The sequence below is a fragment of the Gorilla gorilla genome, chromosome Y (assembly GCF_029281585.2).
Source record: "Gorilla gorilla gorilla isolate KB3781 chromosome Y, NHGRI_mGorGor1-v2.1_pri, whole genome shotgun sequence".
NCBI lineage: Eukaryota > Metazoa > Chordata > Mammalia > Primates > Hominidae > Gorilla > Gorilla gorilla.
The window spans coordinates 15,099,416-15,122,558 of NC_073248.2; the positions used below are offsets into that span (position 1 = coordinate 15,099,416).

General features: G+C 40.8%; 1 pseudogene; it reads right to left on the reverse strand.

Annotated features, from left to right (window-relative positions):
• Positions 1 to 234: 234 nt before the first annotated feature.
• LOC129530190 (zinc finger protein 717-like) overlaps positions 235 to 23,143 on the reverse strand; it is a 78,223-nt pseudogene continuing 55,314 nt past the window's right edge.

The following is a 23,143-nucleotide window of genomic DNA, read 5'->3' on the forward strand; positions in this document are numbered from 1 at the left end:
TATAAAAAAGCCTCTACCAAAAGGAGGGAGGCTTAGCCTGAAAGAAGACAGGAAAAACAGGCAGGAAAAAACAAGCTGTGAAAGAAAGCAAAGAGCTCAAAGGGCTCAAAGGTGAGTACTGCACACTGGTTCTGGGAGTAATTCCTCTCAATCTTGGTTTCTGAACAAGAACTCAGTGAAAAAATGAAGTCAGCAAGATTCTTGGGGGGTGGTAAATAATTATACTTTCTGTGGTTAGTTAGGGAGAACATCTGTGGGCTTTTTGGTTAAAGGACCACTGACATCATGAAAACCAGGGCAGCCTATCCCAAGAATACTATGTTCCACCTTGTCTTCTTCACTCACAGACTGGATTCCCTTCATCTGAGAAAGCCGGTTCTCATCCAAAGGATCCACCTTGCAGAAGTCCAGGGTAATTATAATGTATTGGCAACACCCATTCACTATATAGTACATTTCAAAAAAGCTATTAATTTCACTACTTCTACATTTAACAGTTCAGCACACAATTGCAGACACTGTGTGCAGAGTCTTGGAATGCTGATGGCCTGGGCTCAGTGCTTTCTCCAGAGGTTTTGCACAATTTGGGGATTTTCTCTACAGAATGGAGAAGGCTTTTTTTGCTAAATACAAAAGACAAGCTCTTGAGAGGAAAAAATCATGTTTCAATATAAAAGCAAATGTGATTCTCAAAGGCCTACTTTGAAAGAAAAGGGACAAAACTGAGGTGTCATTCCCGACAGTGTGATAGGTATGTCAACAAATGATAGGTATGTCCAATGGACACATCCAAATACAAACTTCCTAAAAATGTATCAATTTTTATTTATCCAAGGAATCTCTTTGTGAGCTGCTTTCCAAAAACGCAAAATCAATTATTTTGAATGGGTAGAAAATCTTCAAATTTTGAGGGTAAATTGGAAGTTGAAGAACAATCAAGTCATTCATAGCAAGGTCTGATAAGTCAGGAGGATGAATGAATGGAAAGAATGCTGTTGTTGTCCAAAGGTAAACCTGGCTTGCTTCTGGCAGGTGGCATCTAAGGCACATACAATGTGACAGCTTTGAAGGGCAGAGGGTCTTGACATTGACTCTCCACAACAATATGGAGATCAGTGTGAGTGCCCACATGTTGACTCCTGGGAGAATACTAAGCATTTGCCTCCTTCTCCAAGGTGGAGGTCCACAAGAAGGCTCCAGAGTCATTCGCAGGTGTTGGCAGCTTCCAGCATCAGTGCAGCTCTCCTTACCTGCTCAGCTAGAGACACAGACAATATTGGCAATACAGTATTCTTATGGGATTTGTTTCCTTCCAGCATAACAAATGAATTTTTCTCCAACAAATACAACAGTTCATTTTCAACAGGCACCAGTTCCTCCTAAATATGGAAGCTTCACCATGTCTTAGTGTGGGTTCCCCCCGGGGCAGAACTTAAGACAAAGATTTCAGTGCACGCAGTTTATTTGGGACATGATCCCAAGGAGACTGGAAGCATTGGTCAATGAGGGACAGAATGGGACAGGGAACAGGAAAAGCACAAAACAAGGATGTGTTGCCAAGTGAGTTACACTGCAGATGACTGGTGCTTACTCCCATGACAGAACTCTGGGGAGCCACGTTGAACATGGACCTCAGAGTTACACAGCCAGGGGACAATGGAACAGAGGCATGTATTCTCCAGTCCAGTCAGTAGTAAAAGGCTTTTCTGGGGTGGGGAATGGAACCCAGGCCAAGTGAGCTCTAGCTGCAGAGAAGGGGATACACAAACTTAGGTAAGAGGGTACACATTCCAGCCATTGGATGTGGGGCTGGAGGAAGACATTCTGCTGGGCTCCTACCGTGTATACTATTATACTGTTAGGGTTAGTAAGAGACAGGTGATGATGATGTTGTCAGTTAGAATAGCCATCATTTGCTTAGTGAAGTGTGGAATTGTCCTGGGAGTCTAACTTGCTAAGCTAATTTCACACCTAACTCCCACAGCTTGTCCACACCTAATTTCAGGATATATGTCAAAAGGTAAGAATAAATGTGATATACTGGTATATAAGTTACATCAGTGGTCCCCAGCTTTTTTTGGCACCAGAAATGGGTTTCATGGAAGACAATTTTTCCACAGATGGCAGGGAGGATAGTTTCAGGATGAAATTGTTGCACCTCAGATCATCAGGCATTATATTCTCATAAGTGCATGCAACCTTGATCCCTCACATGTGCAGTTCACATTGGGGCTCGTACTCCTATGAGAATCTAATGCTGCAGCTGATCTGATAGGAGGCGGAGCTCAGGTCATTATGCTTGCTCAGCCACCACTCACCTCCTGATGTGCAGCCCGGTTCCTCAGAGGCCACAGACACTTACCTGTCCATGGCCCAGGGGTGGGGACCCCTGAGTTACATTATATACACTATTAATATGTGGTTGTACAAAACAGTATTGTGAAAATATTTATAGTCCTGGTTGAGGGTCTTTTCTGAAGCTTTCCATTTACAAATAGAAAAGAATATTAAGGCCAGGCATGGTGGTTCATACCTGTAATCACAGCAAGTTGGGAAGCTGAGACAGGAGGATCCTTTGAGCCCAGGAGTTTGAGACCACCCTGGGAAACATGGCAAAACCCTCTGTGTACAAGAAAATACTAAAATACACCAGGTGTGGTGTCACATGCCTGTGGTCTCAGGTACTTGGGAGGCTGAGGTGGGAGGATCACTTGAGCCCAGAATTTGAGGCTGCAGTGAGTTGTAATTGCACCAGCCTCGCTGATAGAGAGTCAGCCTGTCTCAAAATAAATAAATAAATAAATACGATACTGTGGTTTCTATCTTTTTGGTCCTCTCATAGCAAAAATCAACAAAAGAAACTAATGTACAACCTAGCAAAATGCAGCAAGCACTAGGAATTTTCTATTTCAGTGCCTTAGGCAATCTGACAGATAATGTAGTTCAAAAAAAGTGTTTGCTGTACTGTGAAATGTACATTTAGATATGCAGACAGCCTCTTGACACAGACGTTGCTATAGTGGTTTCTAGCATAATTAAGGCTTTTTGTTCCTGATTAACAGTGAGATGCCATGCGCCTCAGTGTGTGCCCTAAGAAATTAAAGAGATGCCAGGAAGGAAAAGAATTAATGAGGAGTATAAAATTCTACTTTAAAAAAACATCTTGGCCAGATGCGGTGGCTCATGCCTGTAATCCCAGCACTTTGGGAGGCTGAGGCAGGTGGATCGCCTGAAGTCAGGAGTTCGGGACCATCCTGGCCAACATGATGAAACCCCGTCTCTACTAAAAATACAAAAAATTAGCTGGGAATGGTGGTTCATGTTTGTAATCCCTGCTACTCGGGAGGTTGAGGCAGGATAATCGCTTGAACCTGGGAGAATGAGGTTGCATAGAGCTGAGATTGTGCCATTGCACTCCAGCCTGGGCAATAACAGTGAAACTCCATCTCAAAATAATGATAATAATAACCACAGATTTTTGCAAGGCTACAGAGAAAAGGGAATGCCTATACACTCTTGGTAAGAATGCAAATTAGTTCAGCCACTGTGGAAAGTGGTTTGAAGATTTCTCAAAAAACACAACTATCATTAGACCCAGCAATCCCATTACTGGGTGAATACCTAAAAGAAAATAAATTATAATTATTCTACTCAAAGACACATACACTAATATGTTCACAATAGCAAAGACATGGAATCAACCTAGGTGCACATCGATGATGAATAGGACAAAGAAAATGTGGCATATACACACCATGGAATACTATGCAGCCATCAAAAAGAATGAAATAATGTTTTTTTGCAGCAACATGGATGCATCTGGATCCCATCATCCCAAGCAACTTAATGCAGAAACAGAAAACCAACTATCACAGGTTCTCACTTATGAATGGGAATTAAATCTTGGGTACACACATAAACATGGCAACAATAGACACTAGGGACTTCAAAGGAGGGAGCAGGGAATGGGGCAAGACCTGAGAAGCTTCCTATTAGGTACTATGTTGGCTATCCGGTTGATGGGATCAATAGAAGCTCAAACTTAAGCATCATCCTATATACCCTTAAAACAAATCTGCATATGTACCCCTGAATCTGAAATAATAAACAAAATAAAAATGTTTTATTAGTCTAAAACCTGTCAATATGACATAAAAATAATTATCAGGTTGGGCACAGTGGCTCATATCTGTAAACCTAGTACTTTGAGAAGCTGAGGCAGGAGGATCACTTGAGACCAGGAGTTGAAGGCCAGCCTAGTCAGCATAGCAAGACCCCATTTTTACTAAAAAGAAAAAAAGAAAAGAAAATACTCAAAATAAAAGCAATCGCCTTTCTTATTCCTTCTTCTCTCTTCATTCCTACACCAGTCTTATTTTTCTAAATGACAATAATTGTCAATATTCATTAAGGTTTTGAAATTCTAGTACTTTTCAGTAATAAATATCAACTAATTGCATTGTTTTTAAAATCAATATTTCAAAAACAAATCAATATTTCACATGGCTATAAAAGCACAAAACATTGATTAAAGTTTAATAAAGACATGAAAATAAATTATTTCAAATAAATATAAAGTTAATATAATTTAATTGAAGGAAAAACTACTTGAAAATAATTAACGTTGTTCATGTTCAAATCAACATATTCCATGGTCAACAATTTAAAATATTAAGATCTGGTAAGTGATAGAATTAATGCCTAAATATGCCTAAATGACAACATTGCTAACTGATGTTCCTGTTTATTTATTTATTTTTGAGATGGAGTCTTGCTCTGTCACCCAGGCTGGATTGCAGTGGCACGATCTCAGCTCACTCCAAAGTCTGCCTACCACATTCAAGAGATTCTCCTGTCTCAGTGTCCTGGTAGCTGGAATTACAGGCGAGCGCCACCACGCTTGGCTAATTTTGTTAGCCAGGCTATTCTTGAACTCCTGACCTCAGGTAATCTGTCCACCTTTGCCTCCCAAAGTGCTGGGATTACAGGCTTGAGCCCCCATTCCTGGCTTGACGTTTTATAATTTTTATTTTAAAGAACAATCCCTAAAAAATTCATGGTGCTAAGTACAAATAAGTCAAAAATAAAGCACATAACTTTTTTTTTCTGAAGGACTTCATAATTTAGTTGGGATGACAAGATTAAAAATAATAGTGATAAAGCCTATGATAGAAGGAAAAAATGAAACTAAAGGAGTGTGGGGGAATAAGGTCTCTATTTTAATTGATGAGTTTTGCAGCCACTTTGTAGACATGACACTTGAATTTTAAATAAGTTAAAAGGAAAAAAAATTGACAACTTCCAAACCTTTCTCTCTCACCCAACTTTATTCATATGTATTATTTCTATTAATGATTATCATAAGAGAAATTAGGACTTCTAAATTAGTAAATATTGGCCGGGTGGGGTGGCTCACACCTGTAATCCCAGCACTTGGGGAGGCCAAGGCAGGTGGATCACAAAGTCAAGGTATCAAGACCATCCTGGCAAATACGGTGAAACCCCATCTCTACTAAAAATACAAAAAAAAAAAAAAAAAAAAAATTAGTCGGGCGTGGTGGTGGGCGCCTGTAGTCCCAGCTACTCGGGAGGCTGAGGCCGGAGAATCACTTGAACCCAGGAGATGGCGGTTGCAGTGAGCCAAGATTGTGCCACTGCACTCCAGCCTGGAGACAGAGCAAGATTCCACTTAAAAAAATTAGTAACATGCTTAAAAATAATAAATTCCATTCATGCTAACAAAATAGTATTTTAAAATAAAACAAGTCCCCAAATAGTTTGAAGAGTTGCAATGTTTTTACATTTTTGCAAAATGTCTGGCTTAACTGAAGACAGCTTGATACTCATATCTGCTTCTGAATTCAATCTGTTGCAATATGTTGTTTTGACTAAGTGTGTGAAGAAAATAGTGCCCCACACAGACACGAAGTTGTAGAAAGGAAGAATAATTTAAAATATTTTTTGGACAAGGCGTGGTGGCACACGTCTGTAATCCCAGCACTTTCAGAGTCTGAGGCGGGCAGATCACTTGAGTTCAGGAGTTCGAGACCAGCCTGGCCAACATGGTGAAACCCCATCTCTACTAAAATACAAAAATTAGCCAGCGTGGTGGTGAGTGCCTGTAATCCCAGCTATTTGGGAGGCAGAGGCAGGACAATCGCTTGAACCCAGGAGGTGGAGTTTGCAGTGAGCCAAGATTGTGTCCAACCTGGTGGCAGAGTAAAACTCCATCCCCCCCCCAAAAAAAATAAATTAAGTATTTTTGGCCAACTATTGTTCTTCTTTGATCTCCAAATGTTTATTCAAGTTATTGAAATGGGAGGCATGACACCACATCACATGTTTTTTTCTGCTATATCACATCAAAACATATAGGTCTATTTTCAATGTTAATGGGTCTTTTACCGGTCATGATTTTTATCCTATTGGCATGGCCATTGGGAAAATATTGGTTCATCAAATAATGCAGATGTTCCAAATATTGGTAAACTTTATTATAAAATATTTTGAAATTCAGTAATATTACCCTTGATCTCCTTAGAAAAATCCATAAGTTTTGAAAAATTATCATGTTCAAGAATGCAGATACGTTTTCCAAATTTTAATTTTCACTTGAAAATTTTTTACATTTTCAGTAACAGCTCAGTTATTTTTCTTTAAGGCAATCTCACGTTTTTTTTTTTTTCAGACAAGGTGTTGCTCCATTACCCAGGCTGGAGTGCGGTGGTGCAATCATAGCTTACTGCAACCTCTGCCTCCCGGGGCCAAATGATCCTCCCGCCTCAGCCTCCCCAGTAGTAGACTGTGAGCATCAAGCCACCCAGGTGCCAAGGCAAGAGACTGGGGGCATGAGCTGTTCCAGTGTAATAAATACATAGAAGAACACTTGTACTAGAAATAGAATATAGATGATGATACGTGAATATTAATAATCATTAGTTTGTAGTATTACTCTTTATTCCAATATTATAGTAATCTCTGTTCTACAACTATAACCTAGGAAAAACCAGGCCATACAGAGATAGGAGCTGAAGGGACACGGTGAGAAGTGACCAGAAGACAAGAGTATGAGAACTCTGTCACGCCCAGACACAGCCACCAGAGGGCTCCCTGGGCTAGCGGTAACGCCAGCGCCTGGGAAGACGCCTGTTACTTAGCAGACCTTGGTCTAGTGGTAGCGCTAGTGCCTGAGAAGGCACCGGTTACTTAGCTGAACGGGAAAGCGAGTCTCCCATTCCCCGGAGTAGTTAGAGAAGACTGCTCCACCACCTCTCGTGGAAGGCGACATCAGTCAAGCTCGCCCGCAGCCATCCGGAGGCCTCTCTCCCTGTGATGCTGTGCTTCAGCGGTCGGGCTCCTGGTCTGCTTTCATGTTCCGCCCCCTGCACCTGGCTCGGCCTTCTAGATAGCAGTAGCCAAATTAGTGAAACTACTAAAAGTCTTTGAAATGCATAGACGAAATAATGGCATAAGCTGTCCTCTCTCTCTCTCTGCCTCAGCTGCCAACCAAGGAAGGTTCCCCGAACGGTGGACACGAGACCCACGTGACCTTACCTATCACTGTAGATGGCTCACACTCCTTATCCTGCCCCCTTGCCCTGTATCCAATAAATAACAGTGTGTCCAGGCATTCGGTGCCACTACCAGTCTCCACATCTTGGTGGTAGTGGTCCCACGGGCCCAACTGTCTTTTCTTCTATCTCTTTGTCTTGTGTCTTTATTTCTACAATCTCTCATCTCTGCACTCGGCGAGGAAAACCCACAGACCCTGTAGGGCTCATCCCTACAGTAGACTACAGGCTTACATCATCACCCCTGGCTAATTTTTTTTGTAGAGATTGGGTTTCACCATGTTGCTCCAAATGGTCGCAAACTCTTGACCTCCAAAAGTGCTGGGATTACAGGCGTGAGCCACTGAACCCTGTCACACTTCGTTCATTTTTAAGTAATAAGTGCTCTATGAGTGCTTACCATTTTATCAAACAGAATACTGAAAAGACATACTTGGGAATCTAGATTTAATGAAAATTTTATCTTGTACTGCTTCATCAACGATATTCTTAAGTAACATGAAAGTAAAATTGGCATGTTTACTTATTTAGGCAACCACGTGACTGTAAATAATAGAACTGCTACTATTGTTTGGAGCCACTGTCTTGTTTTGTGTTAGTTTTACTTACTATTGCATTTGCACCAAAGCAGAGAACAAAAACAAGCGAAAAAGACAAGTAACATAGCTGTATTATGATAGAAGTAGTCTTATTTTCATGGAGCACTCTGAGATCCACTGTTCCAGGTATAGTTCTTTCCCAGACCCATCACCTGTTCTGTCACAAAGTTTTATTAATTCTACTACTTAAGTATTCTTCTACTCACTGCTTCCTCTCCACAACTTTATGACTCAGTGAAACCCTCCTCTCTCTCACCTGAAATATTTCCATTTTCCATCATGTTTCCATCAGCCTGCACTCCTCTTACTTCCCGTTATCTTGTTCACTTCCAGACTAATATCTCCAGACAGGTAACTGTGTTCCTCAAGGACTTGAAAGCACTTAACAACAGCTTAAAACTTAGGTTCTCACTCTTTAGCAAGGACTTGAAGACTTTTAATGATTCAGCTCCTGCTCACAAATCTAACCTCACTTTTTCCCATATCAACACTGAACAGAAGCTAAATTCCACTCATATACAAAATCTTTCAATTTTCCTGAATAAAAAAGATTATGTAGCTGTCACCCACAATCTGACTCCAGAACTCTGTTTCTGCACCTTACTGTCACACTCATAATAAGTCTCCGTATTAGTCTGTTCTCATGCTGCTAATATGGACATGCCCAAGGCTGGGTAATTTATAAAGAAAAATAAGTTTAATGGAGTCACAGTGCCAGGCGGCTGGGGAGACCTCACAATCATGGCAGAAGGCAAAGGTCAGGTTTTACACAGCAGCAGACAAGAGAGAGCATGTGCAGGGGAACTTCCCGCCATACAAGGATCAGATCTCATGAAACTTAGTCACTATCATAAGAAAAACACAGTCCTAATGATTCAATTACCTCCCACTAGGTCCCTCCCACAATACTTGGGAATTATGGGAAAAACCATTCAAGATTTGGGTGAGGACAGAGCCAAACCATATCAGTCTCATAATAACGACCCAAGGCCAAGCCTTCCCTAAGTCGTCCTTAAGAGACTCATGCAGATTTCATAATTTGCTCCCAGTTGGGCCTTTTCTCAAGATCTTGACATTTTGATCTGGACTCAGATGACTTTGTGGCTCATTATGAAACCCATTTGTGTTCTTACACTGGACTCAGTAAGATAGCTACTCTTTCATCAATTTGTGTCATTATTTATTAATTCTTTGCAAAACTGGATTTCAAAATAGGATTTTAAAAAATGTTTTGACCGTGTGCTCTTCACAATGAAGATCACTAGGCATTTGTTATGTGATTCTTTCTTTCCTATCATATGGGAGAAAATAGGATTGAGCTGTGTGCCCTGAGAGGGAGGGCACATTTAGATATTTTAGGAGTTGTAAATAGAAGACCAAATATCAGAAAGAGAGACTTCGCCTCACCTGTAGTTCAAATGGTTAGTTAGGACAGGTGCAGTGGCTCATGCCTGTAATTCCAGCACTTTGGGAGGTTGAGGCAGGTGGATCACTTGGGCTCATGAGTTCAAGACCAGACTGAGCAACATGGTGAAACCCTGTCTCTACAAAAAATAGAAAAACTAGCCAGGCATGGTGATGCACAGTATTATGAGGTTGCACTTCACTGAAAAACCAAAGTTGTTTAGCACTTCCACGTGAACCACACCATCTCACAACTATGAGGTGTAGCAGGTCCAGTGCCAAGGACACAAAGAAGACACATCATGTTAATGGAATGACATACTGCAGTGTATCTAGATAAACGATCCTGGGCCTTGATGAGAGAGATAGATGCAGTCTTGAAGGAACCGATTATGCAGTGATTCTGCATTTAAATATTTGACCTAATTTTAATGACAAAAATGTATGCACCTTTCATTTTCAAAGTACAGTTGTTCCTCAGTATCCATGGGAATCAACTCCAGAATACCCCGACAGATACCAAAAACCACTGATGCTCAAGTCTTATATAAAATGGTAGATTTGCATATATCCCATGCTTATCCTTCCATATGCAGTCATATGCCTCATAATGACCTTTTAATCAATAATGAACCATGTATATTACCATGGCCCCCTAAGATTATAAACACATATGGAAACCTTCTTGCAGGAAGTCAGAGACCCCAAATGGAGGGACTGGTGGGAACCGTGGCAGAAGAACATAAATTGTGAAGATTTCATGGACATTTATTAATACTTTTATAATTAATACTTTTATAATTTCTTATCCCTGTCTTACTTTAATCTAATCCCATCATCTTCATAAACTGAGGATGTATGTCGCCTCAAGACCCTGTGATTACTGTGTTAACTGTACAAATTGTTTGTAAAACGTGTGTTGAAACAATATCAAATCTGATTGTAAAACATGGATGTTTGAACAATATGAAATCAGTGCACCCTGAAAAAGAACAGAATAACAGTGATTTTCAGGGAAAAAGGGAAGATAACCATAGGGTCTGACTGCCTGTGGGGCTGGGCAGAATACAGCCATATTTTTCTTCTTGCAGAGAGCCTATAGATGGACGTGTGAATAAGAGAATATCACTGAATTCTTTTCTCAGCAAGGAATATTAATAATTAATACCCTGGGAAAGGAATGCATTCCCGGGGGTAGGTCTATAGACGGCCTCTCTGAGAATATCTGTCTTATGCAGTTGAAATGAGGACTGAAATACACCCTGGTCTCCTGCCATACCCTCAGGCTTGCTAGGATTGGGAAATTCCAGCCTGGTGAATTCTAGTCAGACTGGTCTCTGCTCTTGAACCTTCTTTCCTGTTAAGATGTTTATCAAGACAATGTGTGCACAGCAGGACACAGACCCTCATCAGTGGTTCTAATTTTGCCTTCACCTTGTGATCTTTATGGCCCTTTGAAGCATGTGACCCTTGTGACCTACTCCCTGTTCGTACACCCCCTCCCCTTTCAAAATCCCTAATAAAAACTGGCTGGTTTTGCAGCTCAAGGTCACCATCATGGTCCTACCAATGTGATGGCACCCCCAGAGGCCAAGATGTAAAATTTCTTTCTTTGTACTCTTTATTTCTCAGACCAGCCAACACTTAGGGAAAATAGAAAGAACCTACGTTGAAATATTGGGGGCTGGTTCCCCCGATAAAACCTGATATGTGAGACTTGATACTAGCACTGCAGATCAAGTAGGGAAAGTGACTGATATTCAATGACGGTGCTAGAACATATGGTTTCTCATATGAAAAAATATAAACATATATACCATCTAGGGTTATGTAAGTACACTTTATGATGTTCACAAAACAAAAATATTGCTTAGTAATGCATGTCTCAGAACATACATATGTCATTAAGCCATGCGTGACTGTACTTTATATCATCTCTGAAACACTTCGGTCAATCAGGAAACATGACTGAGACAAATCTCGATCATTTTAAGAGGTCTATTTGCCAACGTTAAGGATGCACACCCAGGAGACAGGTCTATGCCTTTCTTCAAAAATGATTATGAGGGCTCCAAATTTAAAGGGGAAAGGGTGAAATATTGAGAAATACAGTTTTCATTTAAGAGTGGGGTAGGGGGAAAACATTCATTGATACGGTTTGGCTCTGTGTCCCCACACAAATCTCACCATAAATTGTAATAATCCTCATGTGTCAAGGGTGGGACCAGGTGGAAGTAATTGGATCATCGGGGCAGTTTCCTCTATGCTGTTCTCATGATAATGAGTCAATGAGGTCTGATGGTTTTGTAAGTGTCTGGCATTTCCCGTGCTTGCACTCATTGTCTCTCCTGCCCCCTTGAAGAGGTGCTCTCTGCCATTATTGTAAGTTTCCTGAGGCCTCCCCAGCCATGCAGAGCTATGAGTCAATTAAACCTCTTTCCTTTACAAATGACCCAGTCTTGAGTATTTCCTCAGAGCAGTATGAGAACAGACTGATACAGTCATGCAAGCCTTTGTCTCAGTGAATCTGCATTTATACATAACATAGACAAACAGGGAGGGGGAACAATCAGATATGCATCTGTGTCAGGTGGGCAGAGCAGTGACAACAGACTGATACAGTCATCCATGCCTTTGGCTCAGTGAATCTTCATTTATACATAACATAGACAAACAGGGAGGGGAAAAATCAGATATGCATTTGTGTCAGGTGGGCAGAGGGATGACTCTGAGTTCTGTCCTATGCATTGTAAAGATGAGCTATCAGACCAGGCACAGCAGCTCACATCTGTAATCCCAGCACTCTAAGAGGCTGAGGTGGGTGGATCACCTGAGGTCAGGAGTTCAAGACCAGCCTGACCAACATGGAGAAACCCCGCTTCTACTAAAAATACAAAATTAGCCAAGTGTGGTGGTTCATGCCTGTAATCCCAACTACTCAGGAGGCTGAGGCAGGAGAATCACTTGAAACTGGGAGGCAGAGGTTGCAGTGAGCCGAGATTGTGCCATTGCACTCCAGCCTGGGTGACAATAATGAAACTCCATCTCAAAAAAAAAGAATAAAAAGGATAAGCTATCAATTAACATTGCCACGATGAATTTTAACAGAAACACTTTAAAGATCTTAAAGCACACCAGAAATTTCCTTGTGGGAAATATATGAGCTTTTTATCTTGTAGCCATGTTATTTAGGAACCAAAAGGAGGAAGGAGGAAGGTTTGCATGACTGAGTTCCCAGCTTGACTTTGCCCTTTAGCTTAATGAGTTTGGAGTCCCAATCTTTATTTTCCTTTCACACTTAAAAGACCAAACACAATGTGGATGTAAATAGTTGTGTTGTTTAGCAAGTAATGACAAGAAAAAGTCTGAATATGTTCACTACAGATGCAAGTGTCTGATTTTATTTCAAATATTTTACCTCCAAGTTTGTTTACATACACAGATATTAAACCTACAGATACTAAAAGCTGAGTGTACTTACAAATTAGTAGCTCTACACAGGCAGCATAAAATTCTCTTTGTACACACCAAAAACATTCTGTGTCCACCCAGGGTGAACACAGCCTCTTCATAAACAGGGTGTAAATAAGGAGGTTCACTAAGTACAGGAAAGTTACAGGACCATATTGGCATTTTAACAGCCATTCCTGAGAAAGAGAATGGGAAAGGGCTTAAGAGTCAGAGGAGAGGAAAAGAGAAAGACAGATGACCTCCTACATCAGAAGATGGAGCAGTGAGAATACAGAATAGGGAAGAAATAGTTAAAAGGAAAAAAAGTAGAAACAGGATTTGATGTCAATTTGCTGTGCAGAGGGTAAAAAGGGGAGTTTTATTTCCAGGCTATCTGCCATGATCACAGCTAGTTTGTTACTGGTGATGTGAAATTTCGGAAAATAAAAGAACAATATGATGGCCAGAAGTGATACAGACTTGGACACGTCATGTTTGAAATATCTGAGGTCCCATATGTAGGGATGCCCAACTGGCAATTGGGAATACAGTTGCAGAGTTCACAAGAGAGATCAAAGCTGGAGATAAAGATTTTGAAACTATCAGAATTTCAATGGTACCTGAATCCATCAGACCAAATGAACCTAAGAGAATGAAAGGATAAAAAGGAACAAGTACAGAATCCACAGAATCACTAATATTTACAAAGAGAAATAAACTGTTAAGACCAAGAAGGAACTTTCTGAGTTTATTTCACAAATTAAGAAAAGCTCAATATTAGAAAGTCTACTAATACAATTCATCATATTCAGAGTCCTGAGGAGAAAAATCCTTTAATTGTCCACATAGGCATTAAGAAGAAAAGTCTTAGAAACAGATTCCAGGTTCTGATTTCTGCATGTAAGAAGCTTAGAAGTGGCCAGGTGCAGTGGCTCATGCCTGTAATCCCAGCACTTTCGGAGACCAAGGTGGGCAGATCACCTGAAGTCAGAAGTTCAAGACCAGCCTGGTCACCATGGCAAACCCCCATCTCTACTAAAAATAAAAAAATTAGGCTGGGCCCAGAGGCTCACACCTGTAACCCCAGCACTTTGGGAGCTTGAGGTGGGTGGATCACCTGAAGTCAGGAGTTTGAGACCAACCTGACCAACATGGCAAAACCGAACCTCTACTAAAAATACAAAAATTAGCGAAGTGTGGTGGTGTTTGCCAGTAGTACCAGCTACTTGGGAGGCTGAGGCAGAATAATTGCTTGAACCTGGGAGGTGGAGGTTGCAGTGAGCCAAGATCAAGCCACTGTACTACAGCCTGCATGACAGAGTGAGCTCTGCCTCAAAAAATTAAAAAATAAAATAATAATAATACAAAAGTTAGCCAGCATGGTGGTGGGTGCCTGTAATCCCAGCTACTCAGGAGGCTGAGGCAGGGAGAATCACTTGAACCTGGGAGCCAGATGTTGCAGTGAGCTGAGATTGCATGACTGCACTCCAGCCTGAGCAACAAAGTGAGACTCCATCTCAAAAAAAGGAAAAAAAGAAAAAAAGAATGGAAGTAATCAGTCCATCTTAACATATGAAAAGCTGAAAAGGTCAGGTGTGGTGGCTCATGCCTATAATCCCAGCACTTTGGGAGGCCAAAGCAGGAGGATCCCTTGAGTCTAGGAATTTGAGACCAGCCTGGGCAACATAGTGAGACCCCAACTCTAAAAAAATTTTTTTAATAAAACAAATAAAAGCTGAAGAGACTGAAAAATCTACAATCTTTTTTGGATTTGAATGTGAAGAGAGGACATAGGGCAAGCCACTGCCCCCAAGATTGGAGAGATAGAGAAGTGAATATAGGAATTTATCGCTTACAGGAACAGAGACTCACTACTGAAACCACCTTAGGAACCAGTGCTGGAGTAGAAAATCTTGAACTATAACTGGTGAATTGCTGAAGGTTCCATATGGACAACTCAAGGAGGTACAAACACCAGGGATATCCAGGTATGAGGGAGCATAATATTGTAAAATTTACCTCCTGGAGCTTCACAAGGCTCCTGTGGCAAACACCTGAGAAAACTCGCTTCCTGCTTCCACCTTTGGGAAGGAAAAAGGAAAACCATCTTAAAATATGCCAGAGCACCCTGTTCTTAACAAGGCTTGTCCTCAGGAGAAATTACTGAACCTCAGCCTAACTTGCTCTCATATAATCAGATCCTAAATCACCTGCTGGAAGGGAAATACTGAACTCCAGCCTACTACAGTCATCCCTAAAGGGGAAGATAAAAACAGAGAAACACATGTGAAGTTCATAGTCCAAAAGCACAGACTCACTTAAACAATGAGGCCCAATCATAAGACTCCAGAAGACTTCTGCTATGGTCTGAATATTTGTTTCCTGCCCGACTCCCTGCAAAATGTGCCTGTTGAAACCAAGTCTCCAATGCACTAGAATTAAGGGGTGAGGCCTTTGAAATGTAATGGCAAAGCCATCCTGATTGGGATTAGTGCACTTATGAAAGAGGCCAAAGGAAGCTTCTTTGTCCATTCCAACATGAGAGAACATATAGCTGGCACCATCTATGAGGGATGGGTCTCATCAAACACTGAATCTCTTGAAACCTTGACTTTGGACTTTCTAGCCTCCAAACTGAGCAACAAATTTCTGTTGTTTACAAATTACTTGCTCTAAGTTATGCTGGTAGACGGACTAAGACAGCTTCCCCTCCCCTCCATAGCTTCCCATCATTACAGGATGCACTGTTACAGTCGTTCCTTTTACCTGGTATCTCATATCTAGGGATAAAGAAAAAGCACAAGGCATACTAAAAGGCAAAAATCACAATTTGAAGTGATAGATCATCAGAACAAGACATAGCTATGGTGCTCGAATTATCAGACAGGGATTTTTAACAATATCTCTAAGTAGTATGCTAAGGGCTCTGATGAACAAAGGAGACAGCATTCAAGAACAGATAGGCAATGTAAGCAGAGAGACAGAAGTCCAAGGAAAGAACAAAAAAGAAACAGTAGAGATAAAAAAAATACTGCAACAGACCTAAAGAATGTCTTTGATTGGCTTACTAGTAGGCTGAACACAACAAAGGAAAGAGTCTGTGAGCTCTGGAAACTTGAAAGAAACTTTAAAAACTGAAAACAATGGAACATAATATCCAAGAACAGTGGGACAGCTACAAAAGGTGTAACATAGAGTGATGAGAATACCAGAAGGAGGAGAGAGAAATAGAAGAAACATCTGCAACAATCATGTCTGACAACTTCCACTGTTAATGTCAGACACCAAATCAAAGATCCAGGAAGCTCAGAGCACACCAGACAGTGTACATGCTAAAAACCTACACCTAGGCATAAACAAAGGTAGAGAAACAAAGAAACCTATAGACAAACAAAAATCACATTCAGGCCAGGCTTTGTGGCTCATGCCTGTAATCCCAGTACTGTGGGAGGCCAAGGTGGGTGGATCACGAGGTCAGAAGATTGAGACCATCCTGGCTAACATGGTGAAACCCCATCTCCACGAAAAATACAAAAAATTAGCCAGGCGTGGTGGCAGGAGCCTGTAGTCCTAGCTACTCGGGAGGCTGAGGCAGGAGAATGGTGTGAACCTGAGAGGCAGAGCTTGCAGTGAGCCAAGATTACACCACTGCACTCCAGCCTGGGTGACAGAGTGAGACTCCATCTCAAAAAAAAAATTACATTCAACCTCTCAGAACCATGAAAGTAAAGAGAGTGGAATGAAATATTAAGCATGCTGAGAGAAAAAAAACAACTTAGATTTCAGTGCCCTGTGAGATCTTCTTTCAAAAGTAAATGAGAAATAAAGCATTCCTTGAAAAAACAAAAGTCGAGGAAACTTGTTACCAGCAAATGTGTTATGTGAAGATATGTTAAACATTATCTAGACAAAAAAAAGAAAATACACATCTGAAAACTGAATCTACATTTTATTTATTTTTATTTATTTATTTTGAGACTGAGTTTCGCTCTGTTGCCCAGGCTGGAGTGCAGTGGCACAATCTCGGCTCACTGCAACCTCTGCCTCCCAGGTTCAAGCAATTCTCTGCCTCAGCCCCCCAAGTAGCTGGGATTACAGGAGACCTCCAGCACGCCTGGCTAATTTTTTTGTATTTTTATTGGAGACAGTGTTTCACCATCTTTGCCAGGCTGGTCTTGAACTCCTAACCTCGTGATCCACACATCTCGACCTCCCAAAGTGCTGGGATTACAGGTGTGAGCCACTACACCTGCCTGAATTTACATTTTAAAAAGAACATTAGAGAAGGAATAAGTGGTGGTAAAATCCTTTTTTTTTTTTTTTTTTTTTTTTTGAGATGGAGTCTCATTCTGTCACCCAGGCTGGAGTGCAGTAGTGTGATCTTGGCTCACTGCAAGCTCTGCCTTCTATATTCATGCCATTCTCCTGCCTCAGCCTCCTGAGTAGCTGGGACTACAGGCACCCACCACCACCCCTGGCTAATTTTGTTTTCGTGTTTTTAGTAGAGACAGGATTTCACCAGGTTAGCTAGGATGCTCTCAATCTTCTGACCTTGTGATCTGCCCACCTCAGCCTCCCAAAGTGCTGGGATTACAGGCATAAGCCACCGTATCCGGCTGCTTACTTTTTATTCTTAATTCACCTAACATATAACAGTTTGTATATAATAACAACGTATGCAATTATATACTTTTTTTTCAGACGGAGTCTTGCTCTGTCACCCAGGCTGGAGTGCAGTGGTGCAATCTCAGCTCACTGCAACCTCCACCTCCTCCCTGGTTCAAGCAATTCTCCTGTCTCAGCCTCCTGAATAGCTGGGACTACATGCGTGTGCCACCATGTCCAGCTAATTTTTGTATTTTTAGTACAGATGGGGTTTCACTGTGTTAGCAAGGAGGGTCTCCATCTCCTGACCTCATGGTCCACCTGCCTCGGCCTCCCAAAGTGTTGGGATTAGAGGCATGAGCCAAGGCACCCAGCCAATTACATACTTTAATATATACAAGGCTATGTATGCTTACATATAAGTGAAACAAATGGCAACAATAACGCAAGAGATGGGAATATGAGAGAAACTGGTATTACATTTCCATTAGAAGGCTGTCAAAGTAACTGAACTGGTACAGTGTTATTTGAAGGTGGCCTTGGATTTGTTGCAAGTCTATACTGCAAACTCCAGGGCAACTAGTAAAAACCAAAGTATAAAAATACTAAAAAGAGAAAACAGGCCAGGTATAGTGGCTCATGCCAAGGTAGAAAGATGGCTTGAGTCCAGGAGTTAGAGACTATCCTGAGCAACACAGTGAGACCCTGTCCCTACAGAAAAGGCCAGGTATTGTCATGCATACTTGTAGTCCTAGCTAATTGCATACTTGTAGTCTTAGCTAATGACTTACTTGTAGTCCTACCTAATTGCATACCTGTAGTCCTAGTTAATTGCATACTTGTAGTCCTAGTTAATTGCATACTTGTAGTCCTAGCTAGTTGGGAGGCTGAGGTAGAAAGATCACCTAAACCCATGAGGTTGATTGAGTCTGCAGGGAGCCATGATCACACTACTGCATTCCAGCCTGGGTGAATGCTGTCTCAATTAAAAAAAAAAGCAGTGAGAGGAAATAAAAATCATATAAAATCATCAACTCCATAAAAGGCAGAAAAAGAGTGGAGGACAAAGCAAGAAAAAAGAACAATAGGAGTGAATGGAAAATGATATGGCAAAATTAACCCAACTGTATAATCACTTTGAATGTCATGGTCTAAATGCACCAATGAAAAGACAAATTGTTAAAGCCCATCAAAATAGAGGCACACCTCACTTTATTGAGCTTCACTTTATTTTGCTTGGCAACATCACCTTTTTAACATATTAAAGATTTGTGGCCACAAAGTGCTCAGCAAGTCTGACCAGCACCATTTTTCCAACACCATGTGCTCACTTTATATCTGTGTCACATCTTTTGGCAATCCCCACAATCTTTCAAACATTTTAGTTATCACATCCCTTATGATGATCTGTGATCAGTGATTTCTGATGTTACTATTGGAATTGTCTCAGCGTGAAGGAACTCTATGGAAGACAGTAAACACGATGGAAAAGTGTTGTGTTTGACTGTTTCATTGGCTAGTCATTTCCCTATCTCCATTTCTCTCTTCCAGCACCCCATTCCCCAAGATACAACAATGAAATTAGGCCACTTCATTCTGCAGTGGCCACCATGTGTTCAAGTGAAAAGAAGTGTGCACATCTGTCACTTCAAATTATCAAGCTTAGTGAAGAAAGCATGTTGGAAGCTAAGACAGGCCAAAGCTAAGCTTCTTGCATGAGCTACCCAAGTTGTGAATGCAAACAAAAAGTTCTTGAAGGAAGTTATAGGTGCTACTCCAGTGAACACATGAATGATTTTTAAAAAACAAAACAGCCTTTTTACTGACACAGAGAAAGTCTGAGTGGTCTGCATAGAAGATCAAACCAGCCCCAACATTCCCTTGAGACAAAGCTTAATCCTGAGAAATGCCCTAACTCTCTTCAATTCTATGGAGGAGAAGAGAGGTGAGGAAGTTTCAGAAGAAATGTTTGAAGCTGGCAGAGGTTGGTACATGAACTTCTAGGAAAACAGCCATATCTGTGACATTAAAGTGTGAAGTGTGCTGTAAAAATGGGAACAAGAAAGCCTGCATGATAGCACTTCTGTTACAGCATTGTTAAGACCTTCTTGTTGGTAGGCCAGGAGGTAATGGTCACCATTTGTGTCCATATTCTCCTAGACTGAGCATGGAGAAATCTATAATAGTAGCCAGAGAGGTGTACGTTGTGTGTTCAAGGGGAAAAAAAAGTGATTTTGAGGGAATGCATAGCCTGCCTCAGCTACATCAGATTTCTCTCCTATATGGGTTTGTTGATGCCTGCTGAGGTGTGACTTCTGGCAAAAGGTTTTCCCACATTCCTTACATTCATAAGGTTTTTCTCCTGTGTGTGTTCTCTGATGTACACTGAGGCCTGACTTCTGGGAGAAAATTTTCCTACATTCATTACGTCTAAAGGGTTTTTCCTCTGTGTGAGTTCTGTGCTGTACAAAGAGTTTTGACTTCTGGGAGAAGGTTTTCTTACATTCAAATGGCTTCTCACCTGTGTGAATTCTCTGATGTATGGTGAGAACAGCCTTATGGTAAAAAGTTTTCCTACATTCATCACATTCACAGGGTTTCTCTCCTGAGTGAATTCCCTGATGCATATTGAGGTTTCACTTGTGACAAATGGTTTTCCCACACTCATTACATTCGTAAGGTTTTTCTCCAATATGGGTTCTATGATGGACAGTGAGGACTGACTTCTGACTGAAGGTTTTTCCACATTCGCTACATTCATAGGGTTTCTCCCCCGTGTGAATATCTTGATGCCTCCGAAGATTTGCCTTCTGATGAAAGGATTTTCCACATTCATTACATTCATAGGGCTTTTCCCCAGTGTGAGTTCTCTGATGTATAATAACGTATGATTTCTGACAAAAAGTTTTTCCACATTGGTTACATCCATACGGTTTCTCCCCTGTGTGAGTTCTCCGGTGCACGGTGAGGAATGACTTGCGATGAAAGGTTTTTCCACGTTCATTTCATACGAAAGGTTTCTCCCCTGTGTGAGTTCCCTGATGGGTGCTGAGATTTGATTTCTGACAAAAGGTTTTCCCACATTCATTACATTAATTGGGTCTTTCTTCTGTGTGAGTTCTTTTGTGTATCCCAAGGTTTAACTTATTGATAAAGGTTTTCTCACATTCATTACATTCATAGGGTTTTTTGCTAGCATGAGTTCTCTGATGTATAGTTAGAAATGACTTATAACTTACAGTAAAAGGATTTTCCACATTCATTACTTTCATAGGGTTTTCCCCCGTGTGAGTTCTGTGATGTACTGTAAGTTATGACATATGGCTATACGTTTTTCCACATTTGTTACATGCATATGGTTTTCCCCCAGTATGAGTTCTCTGGTGGACAGTGAGGAATGACTTATGGTGAAAGGTTTTCCCACGTTCATTGCATTCGTAGGGTTTTTTGCCTGTGTGAGTCCTTTGATGGACAGTGAGGAACGACTTTTGGTGAAACGGTTTCCAACATTCATTGCATTCTTAGGGTTTTTCCAGTGTGAGTTCTCTGATGCATCCTGAGGTTTGACTTATTGATAAAGGGTTTTCTACACTCATTACATTCATAGGGCTTTTCCCCTGTGTGTGTTCTCTGATGGACAGTAAGCCTTGACTTATGGCTAAATGCTTTTTCACAATGGTCACATGCATAGGGCTTTTGCCAGGTGTGAGTTCTATGATGTATTGTGAGGTATGACTTCTGGCTAAAGTTTTGTCCACATTCACTACATTGATAGCGCTTTTCCCCTGAGTGAGTTCTGTGATGTAAAGTGAGAAGTGATTTACAGTGAAAAGTTTTTCCACATTCAATACATTTGTAGGGTTTATCCCCAGTATGAGTTCTCTGATGTAAAGTGAGGAATGGCTTACGGTGAACGATTTTTCCACATTCATTGCATCCACACGGCTTTTCCCCTGTGTGAATTCTCTGATGGATAGTGAGGCTGGACTTATAGATGAACAATTTTTCACACCAGTTACAGGAATAAGGTTTTTCCTCAGTAGGCATCTTGTGCTGTATCCTAAGGTCTGATTTACTAATGGAGGGTTTCTCACATTCAACACATTCCTGGGGTTTCTCTCCTGTGTGTGTTTGCTGATGTTTAGTGAAGTCAGGCTTTCTACAGCAAGTTGGCTGTCCTACCTGAGCTATCACTTGGACAATAATAGCTGAGTTATTACAGGCTTTCTCATATTCATTATATTTACCAAAGGTCTGTCCTATATGAACCCTCTTATGTATAAAGAACATTGCCTCCATGTTGAAGGTTTTCCCTTGTTCATTACATTGAAAAGGCTGCAGCAGAGTTTGAGTCTTGTGATGCTGAGTAAGATGTTCATGATGTCTGTGGGATCTCCTGGTTATATCAGGGACATGAGGTTTCTCTCCAGACGGTGTCTCACCAGGCTTAACAGGGAAAAGCACGTTCTGGCAAATATTAAACTGCCTAGGCTTCACTCCTGAACTGTTTCCATTATTTATAATCAGATTTAAAACATGGTTTGAGTTCAAATTAAATGTTTTTCCTAATTCAACTCTCTCCTGAGTTGATGTGTTGCTGTTGGTGATTACAATTTGCCAGAAAAATCTATCATGACTTTCATGGCTCCTTTCAATAAGGTCATCAGTGATCTGGACAGCTGAAATTAGAAAAACGGATCCATGAACCACACAGGAGCATGTCTTACAGAATGCTTGTGTAAAGGTGAAAAAAATTACTTCCTATCCCAGTGGAGTAAGATTTGATTAAAATTAATAATGGGTATTGGTTTTATACGCATATGGTTCCTGTTCCTTCTGACATCATGTAAAAAATCAGTATATTTTCTAATGTTCAATTGAGTTTTTCTTTGCATTTTGAAGTTTTCCTTTTTTTATTTCACAAAGAATTACTTGGTAATAATATGCATCTACTTCCTACTCATAGGTTTTAATAAGTGCTTATTATCTGTCATTTGTTTTCTCTCTTTTTTTCTATTTATTCATATAACAATAGTGGCTGTTTTAATAGTTGCTATTTTTTCATCATTCTTCTTTGAAGATAGCCAGTTTTTCTTGGGTCAGCAACTGGCAGGTACAGGAGATGGCCATTTTTCTGTCTCCTAAGCATGGAAGCAGCTTGTAGACAGGATTTTGCCTATATGTTAACTTTTCACTCCTCCCTGAGAATGGTTAAATGTGTCTGGAGGTTTTGCAAGCAGAAAATCTCTTATTCCCCATGTTAAACAAAAACAGATCCTGACAAATTCCTACTTAAACATGACATCTCCTGCTTCCCACAACCATAAGAGGCAAAGAAGCTCCAGTCAAAAAATGACACTAGTGATCTGAAGGATTGGTTCTGCAACTCAGGCTGTGCCCATCATCTTTGAAAAGTGTATTTCTGGTTCCTTCTGAGATCAATAGCTCTCTCCCTCTCCTCTCACACACCCCTGCTTGATAATTCACCATTTTTGAGGGGTTTTATTTTGTGTT